The sequence below is a fragment of the Rhinopithecus roxellana genome, chromosome 3, assembly GCF_007565055.1.
Source record: "Rhinopithecus roxellana isolate Shanxi Qingling chromosome 3, ASM756505v1, whole genome shotgun sequence".
Classification (NCBI taxonomy): domain Eukaryota; kingdom Metazoa; phylum Chordata; class Mammalia; order Primates; family Cercopithecidae; genus Rhinopithecus; species Rhinopithecus roxellana.
The window spans coordinates 2,819,279-2,840,810 of record NC_044551.1 but is presented as its reverse complement, the minus strand read 5'-3'; the positions used below and the strand labels follow the sequence as shown (position 1 = coordinate 2,840,810).

General features: G+C 42.6%; 1 protein-coding gene and 1 pseudogene across 1 annotated transcript in view; both read left to right on the top strand.

Moving 5' to 3' along the window:
* The first annotated feature begins 5,831 nt into the window (after positions 1 to 5,831).
* On the top strand, positions 5,832 to 6,962 carry LOC104653759 (annotated as a pseudogene).
* A 3,520-nt stretch (positions 6,963 to 10,482) lies between these two features.
* Positions 10,483 to 21,532, top strand: part of SV2C (synaptic vesicle glycoprotein 2C) — a 276,999-nt gene continuing 265,949 nt past the window's right edge. Inside the window, exon 1 of the mRNA XM_010352825.2 lies at positions 10,483 to 10,612. The gene's annotated coding sequence lies outside the window, so the exon portion shown is untranslated. The remainder of the gene's footprint in view (positions 10,613 to 21,532) is intronic.

Here is a 21,532-nt window from a genome sequence, read left to right as displayed (position 1 = left end):
CCATATGCTCGTTGGCTATTTGGATGCCTTCTTTGGAAAACTGTCTACTCATGTCCTCAGCCCACTTTCTGATGGAATTTTTTTTCTTGCTGATTTGTTTCAGTTCTTTATGGATTCTGGATATTAGTCCTTTGTCAGGTGTATAAATTGTGAAGACTGTCTCCCACTCTGTGGGCTGTCAACTCTGCTGATTATTTCTTTTACTGTGCAGAAGCTTTTTAGTTTAAGTCCCATCTATTTATCTTTGTTTTTGTTGCATTTGCTCTCAGTTTCTTGGTCATGAAATCTTTGTTTAAGCCAATGTCTACAATGACAATTTTTCCAATGCTATTTTCTAGAATTTGTCTGGTTTCAGGTCTTAGATTTAAGTCTTTGATCCATCTTGAGTTGATTTGTATATAAGGTGAGAGATGAAGATCCAGCTTTATTCCTCTACATATGGCTTGCCAATTATTCCAGCACCAGTTTTTGAAAAGCGTGTCCTTTCCCAACTTTATGTATTAGTTTGCTTTGTCGAAGATTGATTGGCTCTACGCATGTTTAGAGTGTCACAATTTGCAATTGGAAAAATATGGATCCAGCCCAAATGCCCATCAATCAATAAGTGGATAAAGAAAATGTGGTATACATATATATATATACTATGGAATACTACTCAGTCATAAAAAGGAATGAAGTAATGTCATTCACAGCAATCTAGACATAAATGGAGACTATTATTCTAAGTGAAGTAACTCAGGAATGGAAAACCAAACATCATATCTTGTTACTCATAAGTGGAAGGTAAGCTATGGATATGCAAAGACATAAGAATGATACAATGGACTTTAGGGACTCGGGGAAAAGGGTGGAAGGGCAGTGAGAGATAAAAGACTACACATTGGGTACGGTGTACACTGCTTGGGTGATGGGTGCACCAAAATCTCAGAAATCACCACTAAATAACTTATTCATGTAACCAAACACCACCTGCTCCCCTAAAAACCTATTGAAATAAAAAATAAATTAATTTTAAAAAAAGAAGTAGAGAAACTTGATGAGTCTATGGGGTATGCCAATTAGCCCAGAATATTCATGTATTCTCATCCCTCATTGGTTGAGGGTTCACAGACCTACTGTGCAAGAACTGGGGTGGCCGAGGACAGAGATGAGTCAAACCATCCTGGCCTGTAGTCATTCAAAATTTCCTTTGCACTGAAGGCTTTGGCTCTCTGGTGGGCATTGACTTGAGACACACAAACAGGCAAAGGAGTTTGCATGTTAAATCACTGTGTAATCATGGAGTGATTTAAAGGAGGTGAATTGTGCTTCTTCTGGGAAGCTCTACTTCTTTTTGGAGTCTCCAAACTAATCACTGTGACCCCACAATGCTGTGTGATGTGGTTCCAGTCTTCTCAGCCACCATTCAGGTAATGGTAGCTCCTCTTCCTGGGACTGAAACATCAGGAACATGCCGCTTCCTTGCATCTTACCAGTTGCCACATTTGCTGAGGCCAGACATTTTCTGAGTGACAAAAACTACCTTATCCTAGATGTGCAGATAATATAGGAACAAACAACAGAGAGAGATGCAGTTATGGGCCCATGAAGCAAACCCGTCGTACAGTCCTGAATGGCCTAGAGTTTCCTTTAATTCATCTCTCTCCTTCTTAACAAAAATGTTTTCCAGATATCAAAATCTGCCTCTTTCAGCAAAAAATATCTCTTGTGGGCATTTTCATCTTCCTTCCCCATCTCTACCCTGCCACACACTTCTAAGTGACACACTGCCTTCCCCTTTGAGCCACCAGAGGAGGCTAGAGACCTCTTCCAAGTTTCTTTCTCTGACCCTGCCTGGGGCAGCTTCTTCCATGGCAGTTTGAGCAGAAAAACGCTCCCGGAACTTAAGTTTTCATTGAGTTAATATTTTTTTCATTTCCAGCTTTCCATCTGGACTCCTAAATTTTTCCCTTTGCTTGCTAAGATCCTGAAGCCATTCTGACTTTAGGCAAATATTTGTCAAACACCTTCCATAATGTAGTAACTGTGCTAGAAACTTGGAATACAACAGATGGAGACATCCTTCTTGTTTTCCCAACAGAAATAAACTTGAAACACAGTTCAACTCAAATCAGTAGACATTTGTGGAGTATCTACTGTGTGCCAGGTGCTCTTTTAGGGCTGGGGAGAGTATAAGGATGCTTTCAGCTGTGAGCAAAGGCCTCTAACTTAAAGAGGCTCAAAAAAAAAAAAAAAAAAAAAAAAAAAAAAAAAGAGGAAATTTATTACTACACAACAGAAGTAGGGCTGTTCCAGACATGGCACACCAGGGCTCTGGCTCCACTTCTCTGAAATTCACTTAACTCTCACATCCTTCACATGTTATGTCATCAGACTACCTCCCCTCCATGATTCCAGGATATTTGCAAAGTTCTATATGTCACATTCAAGCAAATAATGTCTAAAGCCACAAATGGGACTTCTTTGCTTCATTTGTATTTTCAGGAGTAAGGAAAGCTTTCCCAAAAGCTGTCTAGAAATCTTCCCTGCAAATGTCATTGAGCAGAATTGTGTAACAATTCCATGGCCAAAGCAATAACTGGAAGGGAGAGAGGAATTAACATGACTGATTTGGACCAATTACAATGTAATGTGCCCATTCCTAAAAGCACATGGTCATGTGAAAAGTGGTAGATCTCAGTTTGCTGAGGGGGCCAGAGGTCTGGGCAAGAATCTCGAGAGCTTGTCAGAAGAAGATGACAGTGGAGTCATGAGTTGCACTGGAAGAAATTAAGAAAGAGCCAGAGACGCCCACCGACCAACAGAAGACATGCCCGAGCTGTCCTGGGGTCTAGCCAGCAGCAGATCTACACTTAGATGGATGCAACTTTGAATTAACTGACTAGATTAGTAAAAGAAGTCTACCCAGAAGCTAGAAAGAAGGGCACAAACTTAAATTTTGCAGTTGTTTTGTGGATCTTGAAAGACATTGCTATCAAGTAAAGGAAATTGGCATTGTCATGTCTGATAGAAAAGGGGTGGATGATGAATGCCCTACAGTGGGAGCAGTTCCAAATAGATTATTTGCACATAGCAATCACTTCTCCAAATCAGGTACCACTTTCCTCAGGGCACATGAGACCGTATTAAATTTTATTTACTATTTTTTTGCATTTATTTTTCAATTAGTTATGTAAAATACCTTACATAGTCTTTTTTGCCTTATTTCCATCGAGCCTTTAAACTCTAAGCACATTGTAATGCATCTATGTAGGAGTTATATTTGGTTGTGCTATGGTATGAGTATTAATAGAAGGTCCATATTGTTTCAAGCCCTTCTGTAAAATATGAAAAGTGCTCTTAGCATTCTGTATAAAACTGTATTGTTAAATATATGTGTGTCATTTTTTTAAAGGTGAATCCCTAAATAAAATCAGGATTCTTTAAGGCAAGCATAAAGTATGCATATATGTGTGGAAGTCGTACTGAACATTGGTAGGGCAACCAGCAGAGTTAGATAGAAGATTGATGTGGCGCCTTTTTAAATATGATTGGTTATTCCTTATAGTTTCCTATTGCCTGCATATATTTTGCTTTAAGTAAAGTAAAAATTATGACCAATAGTTCTAACATCTGAAGTTTTTCATCAGAAAAAGATTGAAGTTTCTTCTGTTATATCTGCTGGTGCTCCTTCATGGTATCATACTTCCTTGTGTGTTGTTATTTTGTGTGCTTCATTATTTTCTAACTTTCATTTATTTGTGTGATTTTTTTTTTGGAACTCCAGGATGAAGGAGGGCTCCTCCACATAGGATTTGCATTTCTTTCTGTCAGGGACCTGGGAAATTACCAACCCAATATTAAACTGAATTCACAGTTTGTTGAGAATTTGAGGCTAGAGATCTCTACGACTTGCATTCAGTTGAAATTTCTCAGGTAAGCATATTCTACCTCTACTCGATAGCCACATTCTCTTGCTATACTAAGCATCAAGGCAACATTTTCAGCAGTCCCCTATATTGGTAGTGGTAGGGAGAATTGGTCTCTGGTTTCCCTTACACTGATAGTGTAAACCTTCAGATTGCTTATAACGGAGGGTGAGTTGTGCCTCATTACTAGATTCAATAACTTGTGCAAGTCCTAGGTTTTGTCTTGTATCCCCCTCACATTAAAAAGACAAGGAGAACCTACCCCATCATATTGCTATCAACCATCTCATAAAAGTATAGGAGGATGGCTGTTCAAGAAATATTCATTAGAATTTTACCATTTAGCAAAACCCAAATGAAATAGTAGATAAATAGCAATAATCATCAATAACTGCTAACATCACAAAAGAGACAATTAGTATATGCCTCCTAATTAAATGACATATATGTAGTAGTTTCATTTTAAAAAGACCCTGCCTCTGATAAGCCTCTACATCTATTTTCTGGACTGCAGGAAATACAGGGAGCAGCAGAGCCTGTTAAATAGCATAACGGGAACAAAATCAGTAAAATTCAGACGGTGGAGAGCTCTACAGGACATAAGATTTCTTCATCTATAGTAAATTATGAAGGGAAAAGAAAGGAATGATGAACCAATAGATAAATAGAGATTTAAGAAACATATCAACCAATTGCAATGTATGGTAGACCTTGTTTGGATCTTGATTCAAACAAACTAATTTTTAAAAACATAAAATAAGAGGGAGAGTAGGAGGGTAGGAGACAGGGGTGTTTATGGAAACAATATGAGTTGCCCAAACTCAATGTGGCAGCACCCTTCTGGTTCTGGTTGCCGATCTTCCACAATTTTGGAAAGGAAATGGAGGCAGCAGCCACCAGAGCAATCCACTTGCCAAGCTGCCTTCCTAGAACCAGGACCTGTCCACACGTCCACGGCTGACTTCATAAGTGGGAGCTCTGCAGCTCCTTGGGGTGTTTGGTCAAGACTACAATGAGTTTTGGGGTCAGAAGAAAGTGGAAGAGCACACTGAAGGGGAGAAACTGGGATAGGGTCCACGTGGATCTGTGTGTAGGCTTAAGTGACCCCACCAAAAGAACCTGGCCACCAGAGAGGTGGTCTCTAACTCTTAAACTTTAGAGTTGTTTAAGGTATGGAGCATGGAGACCAAGTCCTTGTTTGCCCAGGTCTACGGGTTGTACTGGTTGGAATGAATATCTGTGTGTATATTAAATTGCCAAGGATTAAAACAGGATTAGTGTTCAGGAAGTGACATTGACTTGGGAGTCAATCAGGAAAGTTGTGAAGTTACCTGGAGGTCTGAGCCTGCCAGCCGCATCTAAGAGTAGTGGGTGAAATAACCTGATGAAAGGAGATTTATAGCAGTAGGTTTCAGGGAAGAGGGATGAAGAATGTTCTGGAAGTAGCAATACAGAACAAGGACACTACCTTCCTATCTCCAGACACAAGTGATGCAAGCATTGGAGGGAAAAAGTCAGCCGTCACTTGAGAGGGTTATGGGAGAGCAGCCTCTTAGGAAGGCAAGCCATACTTCCACGAGAACAAAAAGGTGAAGAGAACACTTGGAGATGAGGTTGAGGATATTGGGCATTTTGCTAACAGTGGACTTTGAAGTCCAGGAGGCATAGTCAGAGAGTTTCAGGAGTTGGATAGGGAGAAAGAGACAGAATACTAGGTGTGCTGAGCCTTATGAGCATTAGAATGTAAGAGATGAGAAAAGCACTTGAGATTTTGGGGCTTCTTGTGGTCACTGATACAAGTAGGCATTAAGGGCTTAACAAGATGGACATTGGTAGACTCAAAATATACTGTTTTGACTCCTGTGGGCCACAGCCTGACATGGGCATGCCCCCACCCCTGGCCCCCAGCCACTTCCCTGAAGCATGGCACGGGGAGGGCCTCGCCTCACTGTGACAGCAGCATGGCACAGCAAGATCAACTTCATGCTCGGTGCCAAAGCTGATGGCAAGACCATTCTAAAAGGCCTCCAGTCCATTTTCCAGGAGCACGGGATGGCGGAGTCAGTGCACACCTGGCAGGACCATGGCTATTTAGCAATCTACAAATGGAAACACAAAAACAGCATCTTTGCCAATTTGAGAATTTACCTACATGGATTGATGTTGCTGGACCTTCAGAGTTACAATGATGACTTGCAGGGCAAAGAAGAGATCGACAGCCTTTCGAACAAAGTAGAAAAAAGAATGAAAGAATTGAGTCAAGACAGTACTGGGCTGGTGAAGCCATTACCACCCGTAGTTTGAAGAGGGGCCATCAACAGACATTGGTCTACCACCAGTGGGTACCTGGTTGAATATGACATAGATGAAGTGGTGTATAATGAAGATTCACCTTATTGGAACATTAAAATTCTACACTAGAAGCAATTTGAAAATATTCTCATCTTTAGTAGGGATGTTGATTTGGCAGAGTGATTTGCATATACCTGGGCCATCATGGGCAGCAGCAAAGCAGATTGCACTGGCAAAGAGGTACTGATTCTCAGAGGCTGAGATGGGGGCATATTATGTGAAATAGTCAAACTAAAATCAAAGATGGTCACTATGGTAGAGATTGACCAAATGGTGATTGATGGACGTAAGAAATATATGCAAAACACATGTGGTGATGTTGTAGACAATCTGAAAGGAGGCTGCTATCAGGCTCTGACAGAAGATTGTATTCCAGTAATGAAGAAGCACACCAAAGAAGGGAGAGAATCGGATTATGTGACTAATGATTTGCCAGCTGTTCCAATATCCACATCTCCAGAACAAGATTCCATGTGGGAGTTTCTCGGACTGATTTTTGACCCCTCAATGAATGTATTGAAACAGGATGGGAAATATTTTACACAGGGAAACTGTGTCAATCGGACAGAAGCCCTGCCACCCTATGAAGAACAGCTTGGGTGCCTGCATTGCCTTGTGGAATTCTCAAAGGAGATCGTCTATGTCCCTTCAAACTTCAAATTGTGGGTATTTTACACTGTCTAGAAGAAAGCTAAACCTTGAAGATGAATATCCCTTAATCACATGTGCTGCAAATGGCCTTTTTCACTTCCATATGCTGTACATGACATTGAAACAAGTCAGGCAATTGATTATGAATTCCTTGAAGTTTTCTTTTTAATTATTATTTTTAATTTTAAAAAGCAAATGGCAAATGTATATTTTGATGAGCTTAGGGTGTTATTTTTTTGAAAGCCAGCTGAAGGATGGTTTGACAGCACAGCAAAGACTGCCAAATGTCCTAACACCCTAGAATGTGATTTTTGTTACTTTTTATTTCTCCGTGGACTTTTTTTGTTTTGGTTATGATAGACTTTCAATTTGGATTTTTGGAGGGATGAACCTCATTGTTTTGTTCTGGAGGGAAGTTCTTGGTGTTTCTTTCCCCCAGTATTGACTTACATATTAAAATGTAGTGCTTATAAGAGAGAATTTTAAAAAATGAATAGAAATACTTCGATTAAAATTACAAAAGAGCCAAAAAATAGTTTTGAGTGTTGTGGAAGCTGAGTGTTGGGTTAAGAAGAGTAGGTGTCTGCACTTTTCTGTAGACTCCTGATCATGGTAAGGAGAAGTGGAAAGCTGTACAAACTGGGTCCAAGAGTATGGCGCTCTCTTCAGACCTCTGCTGTGGAAGCCAGGTGTAACTCTGACTTTCCAGAGCATCTTACAAAACCAATTCTCCAAAGCGCAGCCTTTGGAAAACCTTGCCCTGACTACTAAAAGAGGAAGAGTGACTAACATTTATTCTGTACCCATTATGTACTAGGCACTGTGCTTCTTGTGTATATTATAAAATATAACCACTCTAGCATCTGTACTTAGTGTGAATTATTTTTATCAAAACCACTTTGCTGATGCGAAAACAGATCTCTCATGCTCATTAGGTGTCTTTCACAGCTTGTTTTTAGCATCACAAGAAGATACTCTGCATTGAAGAACAAAAGTCCTGATGTGTAGGAGGGCAATGACTTTAGAGCACTGAGATTCTGTGGGGATTGGGGGGTGTACCCCTTTTCCCTCCATCTGCTTCTACAAGACAAGTGTTTTCAGAGGAGAGAAAACATTTCATTATAATGACGGCGTGAATAAAACTAGTCTGAGTGCTGGATCCAAGGGTCCTGGGACCAAGGTGTGTGCCAGGCAGGACCCTAGAACCAGAACTGGTTTAGAGGGCAAGTCCAGGAACCAGGGCACAGCATCATCATGACAAAGTGTTTCCTATCCTCCAAAGACAATGTTAAAATAGCCTTTTCCAGTGCAACCTGGTCTTAAAAGGGATGTTTCCTGCAAACACACAATCAGAGATTTTCCTAAAGGAGCTGTTAACCTTCAAATGCATCAAGACACGAAAATCCAGAGGTAGAAACATCAATCAACTTAAATATATATATATATATATATATATATATCTTCCATGGACAAGATAGGAGAATGATTTAAGGATGATACAGCATAGCATAAAGAACGTTGATCGCTTTTAAGGTTTGTTTCATGGTTTTCTGAATTTCTGTCACTTGGAGAAACAATCCATTATTCAGCAACAGTTTGGAGGAGGTTCTCAAAAAGGTACCCATTTGAGAACTCAGTGAATTGCCAGCACATTTTGCAGTTGGAAGCTCAAATTTTTATAAATAACATGTGGGGAATCCATATAGGATTTGTTATTTTTAAATTTCACAATTGTATTTCCAATGCTAGATTCATAGGCACTTCCTTGTCATAGTAGCAGCACATTAATTTTAGCCTAAATAATTATTTAAATTATTTAACTATTTAAATAATTATTTTACTAAGAAGAATCCACGAAATGAAAATGAGCACGTTCACTAATTTTCATGTTGCCTGACCATCTCATAGCACCGCCTACGGTCACAGACTGCAAAGCCTCTCACCAGAACAGGAAAGACCGAGCAAGGAAGTGTAGGTTCAACAGCATATGAGAACCGTAACTTACAGTTCCAGAGTGTCTGAACCAGAAAGGAGAGAAAATGAGAGGCCAAGAGCTGTCTCCATTTTCTTCTCTTCACAGTATCCTGCATAGGGCACAAATCGAATTGGAAAGCCCAAGTTAACAACACTGCCCTGGGCGAACGGCCTGGCTCCACCGGCTCCTCCGTGCAGGAGGCTCCAGCCTGGGGATGCCTGATAGCTCTCCTTCCCTGGCGCCTGCGTTATACGTGTAACGTTTATATTTCTATCCACACAGCGTTCGTTCAGCCATCCATTCAATCACCCAGGCATATTTACACGTATGGAACACATTCGCGGAGAGATGTGTGTGTTTGAGTTCCAACCACTGCAGCCCGTACTGGCGCCGCGCTTTGTCTCGCTTTGGGTCACCACCACAAGAGCCACGATTTCGGGGAAGGCACACGCCTGTGTGACCGCTTCCCACTCCACATGGGTTCCGTGAGAGCACGGAGCTGGAGGAGTCAGGGACGTGGGGATGCCCTACTTCCCGCAGCATCCAGATGGCAGGGTCCGCGTCGGAAGACCTGGGAGGGCGACACCCTCCGATGGTGCCGCTGGGTGGGTGCGCCAGGCCTGGGTGTGGCCTCGCGGAGCGAGTTTCTTTCCACCGCTTTGAAACAGTGAAGCTCGAGTTGGGGTCTCCTGCTCGCCAAAGGGAGACATGTTTGTTTCTGACAACACAAAATTCAATCTCTCTCTCTCTCTCTCTCTCTCTCTCTCTCTCTCTCTCTCTCTCTCTCTCTCTCTCTCTCCCCTCTCTCTCTCCCTCCCTCCCTCTCTCCCTCTCTCCCTCTCTCCCTCTTTCCCTCTCTGTCATATTTGGTTGTTTCCCCCCTAAGGGGCCACTTTCAATGTCTGCCTGCGAGCCCAGCTGTCTGGCCCTATCTAGCATTGGGGAGACACTAGACTTAACCTAGAGAAGTTTTATTCTGCTTGCTCTTGCTGTGCCCAAGTTTCCTCTGGACTTGTCTGCCAGCGTCGGGGTGGGGGCTGGGGGAAATAGGCAACCTAGCTCTGCCTGGTTGCTCCCTGGAAGCCAATTTGAAGTAACAAGTCAGTCCCAGGCCCAGAAATAGAATACAAACCCTCTTTTTGTCCGATGCTGACAGAGTCCAGCAGTCAGAAATCCCTGGCGTCTCACGCTGGACCTGACCCGGGGCGCCGCCAAATGCGCAACGCACAGTCACAGTTGGTGACTAATTAAGGACTGCCGCCCCCCTCCTTCACTTGCTACAAACTCAGAGCCCTGACCTCTCCAGAAGTACCTACCACTTGCAAGTGGCTCTCCTTCCCCGCCCCCTGCCCCAGTCCCGCACCTCAGCAGCGCTTCACCGCCGCGACTTGCCCGCGCACCGCGAGTGGCGCGCGGCGCCCGCCTCCCCCGCGCACCGTGACACCCTGCGCACCGCTGGTACTCTCGCCACGCCGCCGCCCGGCACTGCAGCACCGGGGGGAGGAGGGAAGCGGAGGAGGGGAGGAGGACCGCAGCGTGCAAGCCAGGAGTCACTTTCCCGCCCCTCCTCTCGCCGCTGACACGCTCAGAGGAGTCACCACTCTGCGCGCTGCAGGCGAGAGTGGCAGACGGAGGCGGCACGGGGAAGCGAGCCGGAGCGGCGCCCGCACGGAGGCGGCTGCAGTGCTGACACCACTCAGGGAAAGGGTCTCCGACGGCTGGAGTGGTGAGTGGGGGAGGCGAAGCGGGCATCCGCAGGGAGACTTTCCCCGGCTGCTGGGTTTCTCTTCCCGACCGGTGGCCGGGCGCTGCAGCCTGGGGAAGTTTTTGCAACCTTTCAGAAGCGCAACTTTGCCCCGCCTGCCCCGGAGGAAGCGGCTGCAGGTGCCCGCTGCTGGGTAGGCGCCTTTGTTGAGGAGGGACCGGGAAAGTCGGGGTAAAATAGATGCAGTGGCCCCCGGGTTCGCTAGGGTAGGTCTGGGGACTGGGTCGCACTTTCTCTGGGATTCCCAGGGGAGGTGGGTGGGCAGCAGAGGCGATGCAGGGGCCGCGTCTGCAGCGACCGCCACGCTCTTTTTTGCTTGTGTGGTTTGACGGGCAGGGTACCTGGACCTATACCTTCATAGCAGCCTTAGGCTCAACTTTTCGGCGGGGATCCCTCTGCAGACGTGCGGGTGGCGGGAGAGCAGAGGCAGCTGCAGTAAGTGCCGAGAGAGCCTGAAAGAAATACCATGAATTTTCAAACTCTCCCACATACATTCCCGAAGCCCCTGTCTAGCGTCTAAGCGAGAGCAAGAGAGGGCTGGAGAGCAGGAGAGCCCGCGGGGCTGAGGCTCTTTGTCAGCCGCCTGCACTTCTACACAACGCCTTCATTCAGCAAAAACCTATTGGGCGCCTACTGTGCGCCAGGCGAGGCGAAGCAGACCCAAGGCTGTGAAGCTCAGAGAGGAAAGGGACCGATCCCAGTAAATAAGCTACCGAGGTAATCTTAGATGGCGATGAGGGTAGTGAAGGCCATTAGCCGACCCTATGACCCTTTCTCTTAGTGGGCTTCTTCCCCTCCGCCTGGGTTCTAGAACTGGGAAGACTTTTCTCCAGAGCGTCGCGGGGAGCGCCCCTGCTGGGTCCAGGGGGACTGCGGAATACGGGGATTAACTTGGCTTGGGGCAGCCAGCACCCCACGACAGATGAACAATCGGGAGCAGATCTGTGGGCGTGCGGGGACCTTAGGCGGCGCGCGGGGGCGGAGGGGGAGGGGCTGAGTCACGGGGGCTGGAGGTGCCGCCTGGACGGCCTGAGCTGGGGGCGCTCGCGTCACCTGCTACGTGTGCCAGTGATGCAAATGCAGACCCGCGAGGGGCGGGCGGGGGTGGCGGGTGGGGGCAGGCGACGGAGACTCCGTCTGCGAGCGCGCGTGTGTGCGTCAAAGGCTCTAGGTTGATGGATGCCCCGCGGCGCGCCTGGCGCGGACAGCAGCCCCCCGGCGGGTCCGCGGGGGGCGGGCGGACTGCGGCGGCGCGGGGCGGCAAGGAAAGCCTCGCACGGCCCGGGCGGGCTGGCAGGCGACTCCGCAGTGCGCCGCAGTGCTGGGAAGGCGCCGCAGCTACCGGGCACTCCCCGGGGTACCGAGGAGATGGGGCGTCTTTTAAGGCTCCGAGACCAGGATGCCCTGATGGTATCCTCTCCCGCTGAACCTACTCCCTTCATGCTTAGCTGACTGTTAGCGCAGTAGCTTCCGTTTAATTCTTATCCTTAATTCTGAAGAATGTGGCATTGATCTCTTAGGCGTTCACTCATTTTCCATGGCAAGTTCCGAAAGACCTCGTGCTCGTGGGCAAGTTTTCATGTGAACGCCTAGGTGTTGAGGTTCGTGAGGTTCTGTAGTGCCAACCCGTTGCGCCACCATTCTTCAGGATTTTTGGCAGGAGGCCTGGCCTCTAAGTGAGGTTTAAGAATGTCTTACAAAACAATGTGCCGCATTCCTCTTTCATAGCATAAAATACGCGTTAAAAACACTACTGATAATGCATTTTCTGGTGGAAAATAATAAATCAAATCCACAATCCATTCTATTCTTTCTTTAAAGACCACTTTCTGGAAATCCAATGACAAAGTTTTTCTACTGGCTTTACTGAAGGAGCCCAAATCTTCAGTGTGTAGGCAAAATGAATGAAAGGGGGCTGGGTTGGGAAAGAAGAAAGGAAGGGAGGGAGGAAGAAAAGCAGTTATCAAGGAACCCGAAAACACAGATGCTAGTCACCATTTCCCCAAATATTGTGTTATGTCACCTTGGGCAGGTTACTTACCCTCTTGGGTTCATCTTCCACCTTTGAGAAATGTAAAAAATAGCTTATATAGCTTTTATGTACCTTACAGGGTTGTTTTGAAGACAACAGAGATAACCTCAGAGAGCTTTGGCTTTGGAAATACAAATTCTCTATGAATGGAAAATATTAGCAAAGCCTCTACACACACACACACACATACACACACACGCACAAACAACTTTATCTTTTAAAAAATTCTAGAGACCTTTCCCAGCATTGTTTTTTTAAATGAAATTTGGCCCTTGATGTGAGCTAATGTAGACAATAGACTTTTCCTAACAGTCTAATATACAATCAAATGCCATTAGCTGCTGACTCTCTGGAGAAGGAAAAAAAGAAGCTCTGGATCACATTTGAGTGTTTTGTTCATGTAGTGGAGAAATGAGATTTATTTTTCATGACCCAATGACAGTGAAAGTAGCTTCTCTGATCTGAGCAGCAGACTGGCCTAAGAGCTTGTAGTAAAAATCCTATTCATTATTAACCCTACCATATTCCTTAAGTGTGGAAATGCTTCAAATAATAGGATCCAGTTCCCAATCTCCAGGAGATTATGGCAAAGGCATCATAATGTGCAATATATCATGTGACGACAAGTACCCGAAAACCCGTTTCCTATAATTAGGAGTGTTAGCTCTTATTCTTAAGTAAACTCGATGACATACTGTATGAATAAAAGCATGTGATTTGTCAAAATGCCTCCTTAACCAGCCCACTGTTGTTATTCATATTACTCCATATAATGCTAGATTTCTGTGAGTAGTGAAAGCAAAATGTCTCTTATTCTGTGCAGCTGTATCAGGGGAAAACCTTCAATTCACCAGCGTATTCTTGGTTCCATGTTGGTGAGGTTCGTATTTGACTGTGGTTCACAGCATACATATTATTCTCCATTTAAACACAAACTCATCATTTCAATGAAGTCTGTTTGTAAATCCAGGAAAGGCAGCCCCTGGCAGGTGTATATAGTTTTGATGCAACATTGCCACATTGTTTTTGCTTTTGCTTTGCTTTTTCAATCTCTGCACAGTTGAGCAACCAGTGTAAAATGTTGCAGTGGTTTGAATTTGGAGGTTTTTTCTTTATTTGAGACAGCTGAGAATAACAATGGGAATGAAGTTACGATTTTAATTGTTGCTAGAAATATGTCTTAATGGGATACTAAAACACAATTTTATTTTATCACAACCCCTCCTAATTAGGGACAGCAGTAGTATTTGCACTTCAGGATGGCTTCCCTATTGAGAAGAGTTGAACAAAATTAAATAAATGGACAGGATATATTGGATGATTTGGTCCTTTCTAGTTCTAATGTTCTTTCTCTCCAGGAAATAGAGAAATATATGATGAGTTATATTTTAAGTTTGAACTTTGCTTATAAGTAGTATAGAAAATGTGTTTTTAAAAATTAACTCAGGTTAAAATTTTACATGAAGCTATAGGCTCTGTTTTTGTAGATAAATGGTCCATTAGATTTTGTATTATGCCATTAGATGTATGAATTAAAACAATTTTAGGGATCAAATTTGAAAAATAATTCCTGCTTAATATAAAGAAAATACTCAGATCAATTTAGTATGACATTTAAAATATTTTCTGTTGATGACCTAATGCGCATTATGCTTGCTACATCTTTTCCCATAGATAGTATATAATACAAATGATTAAGACTGGACACTATAGGGATGGCCTTCAGTCTTCTGACAACCTTGGACCCTCTTACAAGTCAAGAGTACAGTGAGATTTATGACAGGTGAAACCAAGAGCTTTCTCTTATCATTTTCCACTATTTGCAAATCCTAGAATCCTAGAGTAGCCAAATAGAGTGGTTCTCAAATAGTTGTGTATGTCATATTTTCCTGGGGAACTTGTTTAAGTGGGAATTTCTGAGTCCCATTCTAGACATTCTAAGTTAATGGTTCCATGGTTGGGCCCAGAATGTGCTGTTTATCAAGCTCTGCCAAGTGAGTTGGATGGTATCATTAGGGGAACCACATATGCAGATGCACTTGAACTATTTCTAGATAGCATAGGAAGAACCAGAATGCATGGACTTTCTACGCGATGTTTTCCTCTTTAATATTTACCAAGTATCTGCTGGAAGCCCTCAGTGAAATACCATTCCGTTTTGCGAGACAGATGTAAAGAAGACTAACTTCTTTGGTAAAAGTCATAGGAGTGAGTGGCATGGGTGGTTGGGAATGACTCCATGGAGACAGTTACATATTTGGTATCAAAGAAGGGAAGGGCATTGGCAGAAGGAACATTGTAATGACAGGTCAGTTGAGTGCAATAAAGGCTGAACACCTTTGCATGGCCTTCAGAGCCCTAGGTGGTCTGGCTTCTGCTCACTTCTGCAGCCTCATTTTGCATGAGCCCCAAACCACTTCCATCCCCAGCAACCTTCAATCATCAGTCTCCTTCTGCAACCTGCCCCAACTTACCTCTACCATATTAACTCCTTATGCTCTTCAGATTTCAATCCAGCCTCTAAGCCTCTGTTGTGAGGTTACTTTTAATACAGTGCACTTTTCCTCATAAAGTTATCAGAGAAAATATAAGATGCTCAGTTAAATTTGAATTTAGATAAACAAAATTTTTTAAGTATAAATATGTCTCAAATATTGCATGGGACATTGTCCTAGTCCTTCCAGCTGCTATAACAAAATATTTTAGACTGGGTAATTTATAAACAATGGAAATTTATTGCTCACAATTCTGGAGGCTGGGAATTCCAAGATTAAGTTCCCAGAAGATTTGGTGTCTGGCCAAGGCCTGTTCCTCATAAATGTCCTCGCATGGAAGGGGCAAGGCACCTCCCTTCAACCTCTTTGATAAGGGCACTAATCCCATTCATGAGGGTGGAACCTTCATGACTTATTTCCCAAAAGGCCTCACCTCTTAATACTATCACATTGGGGATTAAGTTCCAACATATGAATTTGAGAGGGACACCAGTTTTCAGACCATGGCAGACATACTTACACTGAAACATTATTTGTTGTTTATCGAAAACTTAAAATTATCTGAGTGTCCTATATTTTTATTTGCCAAATCTAGCAATCCTGTTTATGAAGCTCACTAATTTTACAATTTCTTTAAAAAAAAATGAGATTCTTTCATTAATGCCAGTCCCCCTTTACTAATCTACAAGCCCTAGGAGACTGAGGACAGGATTAGGGATACATTGGTCTTATATTAATCTTGCTGATTTGTCCTACATGTTTGAAATAGTATCTGGAGCATGGTAGGAGCTCAAGAAATATTGTCAAATGAATTAATGACGTGTTAGAGAAAAACAGTATAACCATGAACAAGTTTCTTTTTTTAATTTTAATTTTAATTTTACGTTCCGGGATACATGTGCAGGATGTGCAGGTTTGTTACATAGGTAAACATGTGCCATGGTGGTTTGCTGCACCTATCAAACCATCACATAGGTATTAAGCTCAGAATGCATTAGCTATTTTTCCTAATGCTCTCCCTTCCTCCAGTTCCTCCCGGACAGGCCCCAGTGTGTGTTGTTCCCCTCCCTGTGTCCATGTGTTCTCATTGTTCAGCTCCCACTTATAAGTGAGAACATGCAGTGTTTGGTGTTCCATTCCTGCATTAGTTTGCTGAGGATAATAGCTTCTAGCTCCATCCAAGTCCTTGCAAAGGACATGATCTCATTCCTTTTTATGGCAGCATAGTATTCCATGGTATATATGTACCACATTTTCTTTATCCACTCTATCATTGATGGGCATTTAGGTTGATTCCATGTCTTTGCTATTGTGAATAGCACTGCAGTGAACATATATGTGCATGTGTTTTTGTAACAGAATGATTTATATTCCTTTGGTTATATACCCAGTAATGGGATTGCTGGGTCAAATGGTATTTCTGGTTCTAGATATTTGAAGAATCGCCACACTATCTTCCACGATGGTCGAACTAATTTACATTCCCACCAACAGTGGAAAAGCATTCCTATTTCTCTGCAATCTTGCCAGCATCTGTTATTTCATAACTTTTTAATAATCACCATTCTGACTGATGTGAGAAGGTATCTCATTGTGGTTCCGATTTGCATTTCTCTAATGATCACATATGTTGAGCTTTTTAACCATGAACAAGTTTCTTAACCTCTCTAAGCCTAAATTTTTTCAGATGTGAAAAGATGATTTTGTAATCTACTTTTCAGGATTGCATGTAGAGATTACATAAGGAAAATATACACAAAGCTCCTAACATGTTACTTTGTAGGCACTGTACTTTAAATGGCATCTTTTCTTTTGTCGCCATATGTACCTTGTAAAATGAGAGGATACTTTTTTGATGTATAAAATTCCACTTTTTTTCATTATACTGCAATTTCAGAAGCAATCAGTGTTTCCCGAGTATTTACCAAATGCAAGGTAGTCTGGAGGATTCAGCTATGCAGTTACAAAAGTCTTGTTCTCAAGGAGCACCTATCTATGGGCTGGTAACTCCTAAGGCCAGCTTCATGGGTCTTTAGCCTGAACAGTCACACTAAGCTTCACGTTTAGAAGAACCCTATATTTGGTTTAGTGTTCTGCTGTCACCTCTTGAAATTCTGTGAGCAAGGGGTCCCATGTTTCCCTTTTGCATTGGGCCCTGCCAATTGTGTAGCTGGTCTTGTTAAGCTATGCATATTTGTATCCAGCACATGCATGCAGAGCATTGCATTTAGTCTTCATGGTATCCCTGGCCCTCTCCTTACCCAGAGAACTTGTGATTTTCCTGAGATGCATGGCTTATAATTAACTAAACCAAGTAATCAAACGCCTAGTTCAGTGTTCTTTCCACTACATCATGCCTGTCTTCACCTGATTACCATCATCTAGTGTGTTCAGACCTTTGGATGAGCATCTGAAGCTTTTAAAGACGATATTCTTAGGTCTCCTATTCTTCAGTAACTGCAGTGAATCTTCACTGCCATCACTGCCTCTGTAATTGCTGAACAATTGGAACTTGAAGTTCTAGTTCTGCCTTTGTAGAAACACCAGGAACACCAGCAGCTTGATTTCTAAGATGCTATCTCTTCCAATATTTAGGTTTTAAAATCTGCAAATTTATGCAAGATAAGTAGTGAACTTTGGGGGGCTAAAATTTGTCTAAGAGAAATATCTAAGATGTTTTATTCTTTGCTTTAAATTACCCAGCTGAGTCACGCAGCACGGGAGCTTCTGCAGCAAGGAACAGCCATGCATTTTGGCAGTGGGTAGAGAAGGTGACCCACTTTGTCATTTCAAGCTCCGACTAGCCTCTTTTAAAATACATGTATTTTAATATCACTTTTTAGTAGTTCTAAGCATGCCAATTTTCTTTATTTCATTTTTGTGCTTCATATCTAAGAAGTGATACTCTAATAAATCCATGGAGCCATTGTCATGTTTGCCCTCACACCATTCTTTTTGACACATGACGACATACTCCAGTAATGCATATTAAACCCATCATTAGCTGCATTGAACACAAAACAATTTAGGTGTAAGGACATTATTTTTTGAAGCATCCAATTAAATCTACAACCTGTGTTTCCTGTTGGCCACATCCATGTGAAGGCAGAAATTACAGACTCACAGCAGCAACCATAATCACTTCTGTGGTTCTCGTCTGACCCCAGTTGTGGCATTCCCAGCCTGCTTCAAAGATTCCTCACTATTCTTTGAGTCCTTGAAGATTGCTCCTATAGTCCTTGTCCCCTGCTCTGGTCCCTGCAGCAACATCACCACAGTGTTGCCCAACCTGCCTCTCACTGCCCAGAATGCCTTGGTTCCAGTGTTGTGGAATCTGCTGGTGCTTCCCTGTGCTCTTGATGTCCCTGGAGAGTTTAGAGAATCTGTGAATGTATGAGGGCTGGTGTACAGACACACCAAGTGATAGTGTCCTGTATTTACAATCAGTTCCCCTCTCAAATGCAGGTCTGCTGTCCTAGGACCATAAATAACAGGCCTCAAATTGCCTTTCACTCAGAATGAGCTTTCTAGGAGACCTTTTTTTTTTTTTTAAGCCTACAGCAGCTCATGTTCCAGGCAGTCTCCCACCCAAGTACTAATCAGGCCTGACCCTGCTCAGCTTCCAAGTTGAGATAAAATCCCAAGAGACTTCTTAGTCCCTTCCCTCCTACACATGCTCAGAGGTATCAGAATACTAAGATAAATCATCAGAATTTTGTATGTTTATTGCATCATTATTTGCAGTGGTGAAAAATTGAAACAACCTGTATATCTATCAGAGCCTGATCACATTAATTATGGTTAATCCAAATAATGAAATACTACACAGCCACTGAAATGAATGAGGTGAACCTACATGGTAAAATGGAAATATTTTGAAGATGTTGTTAGTTTAAAAATAGCAATTTATGACCAGAATATAAATATATATATTTAGTAGAATCAATATAGTATGATTCTACTAAAAAGAATTTACGGTACATTACAGAGTTTGAAAGAATAAAGATCAAACTCTTGTCTTTTTGGGGTGTGGAAAAGACCTTACATATTTTACTATATATATTTCTGAATTGTTTGAGTTTTCAACAATAAGCACACATGACTTTTGTAATTAAGGCACCAGTGGAGGTGGTAAATATTAATTTTAGTATACACCTGCAATGCTGTTTTTGAAACATGTGTAAGTATTAGTGTTCTAGTGGCTAAAAAAGCAGTGCCAGTTTTTCTCATGGATATTTTTCCAGGCAATAATGTAGGTGAGGTCATCTAAGTTGTGAGAACATAAATTTCTTTGGTACTCAATAAAAGTATTTTCATTTTGAATGAAAAAGAAACATAGCTATAAACATTCAATACATTGGCCTTTAAGCAGGGGCTGCTTATTGCTTACTTAAGTCATTAGAGCTGAGGATCGACCCCCGTTCCTCCACCCCCATCCTCAATAAATCTTATTTGTCCAATAACTGTCAAAAGCCTGCAATAATACTTGGAATACTGTGCTTTTAGGCACGTTTTTCACTCTACTATGACTGTGTATTTGACGGGATGGGAGATTGGCAATTTTTTATCTTCTCTTGCCGTGGGCTAAGAATGTTCTCCCTCCTACCATCTCTTCTTCCCCAACCCCTGCCATACACATATTTATCTATGGAAAAGTATCCTAATCATCCTTCAATCCTCAGCTCAAAGGTCCCTTTTTATGACACTCCACAGCTCTTTCTCTGTCTCTCCCAGGCCCCTTGCCGCTCCAGCTGTGGAGTGCTTCTCATATTGTGTCATGGTGGCTGCTCTATGTCTATTTTCCTACTAGACTCATGCCTTGAGGAAGAGGCCAAACTACTGAGATATTTGTAACTCCTGGCACTGGACACATAGGGGCTGGAAGTATTTTAAATTATTTTTAAACCTTTTTAAATTAAAGTATATTATATACAAAAAAAGCGCATATTTGATAAGGGTACAGCTGCGTTTTCACAAACTGAACACATCTCTTTATAGAGCACCCATCAAAAATCAGAAAGAATATTCCTAATGCCCCAGAGGTCCCTTGCATGCTCCTTCCAGTCATAACTATCTCCCCACTATCCTGACTTCAGTCCTTTGGAGGTGCTTATCAAGTTCTCCCGTCTCCTGCTCTGAATTCCATTGTTCCATGCACAAGATCTGAGAAGCTGCTTGGCAGAGTCTTGCTACTGCCAGTGGACATGCGAGTTGGCGTGACTGTGTCCAGAATGTTGTTCGGGTGCCCAGAACTTCCAGTCCACAAGGATTTTTGTCCACAAGGTACAGGCAGAGAACGGCCCCTAATTAATTGCACACATAGCCGTCTGCACTGCAAAGCAGCTTTGCTTGTGACCAAATGCTAAGCCCCTCATGAGCAATTCTATCATTTGACCTCCACGCCTTGTCCGGAATTTCACAAAACTGTTCTCACACAGTCCTTTACTCCTGAGCCTTATTCTTCTTACCCTCCAAACTTGAACCCATTCCAGTGGATTAGAAGGCAACAAACTGACTTCCAGACTCTTCAAATTTCTCCTCTATCAGCTGGCTTCTGAGCCGCAGTGGTCTGGATAAAGCACATTGCATTCATCCCTCTCTCTGTACTAAATATTCTGGATTCTTATCACAAGACCAAGAAAACACATTGGAGAACCCTGGCCTCTCATCAAATTATTTTTCCCCCTTGTAGACTTGCTTCTAATGTCTTTCCCTTTGACATCACTATTCCAAGGAACAGTTTCAAGGAACTTCCCATATTTATTTTAAGGGTGTTGCCCATTCTATTACCCATTGCACTATTCATTATTGTTTATTCAAGAAACATTTTTGGAGCTGGGTGCAGTAGCACACACCTGTAGTCCCTGTTACTTGGGAGGTTGAAACAGTATTGCTTGAGCTTAGGAGTTCAAGACCAGCCTGGGCAACATGGTGAGACTCTGTAAACAAACAAACAAACAAACAAGTAGATAAATAAATAAATAAAATGTCTTTGGAGTTTCAGTACTATAAGAAACTGTGAGTCTGCTGAGCAGTGATTTTGTTTTATCAGTTAAATTCATGATGGTATATAATTTTTATCCACAGAAAATATAGATCATAAATATATAGCTGGATCAGTTTGACAAGTGTATACATCTGTGTAGGCAAAAGCATATCTCCATTACCTTAGAAAGTTCCTTGTATCCCTTTTCATTCATTTCCTCCTTTCTCAGAGACACTGTCCTAATTTTTATCACCAAAGATTAGTTTTGCTTATACTTGAAATTCAAATAAAAGGAATCATACAGTATGTACTCTTGTGTCTGTTTTCTTTCTTTTAACACAAATTTTTGAAAAGATTCATGATTTTGT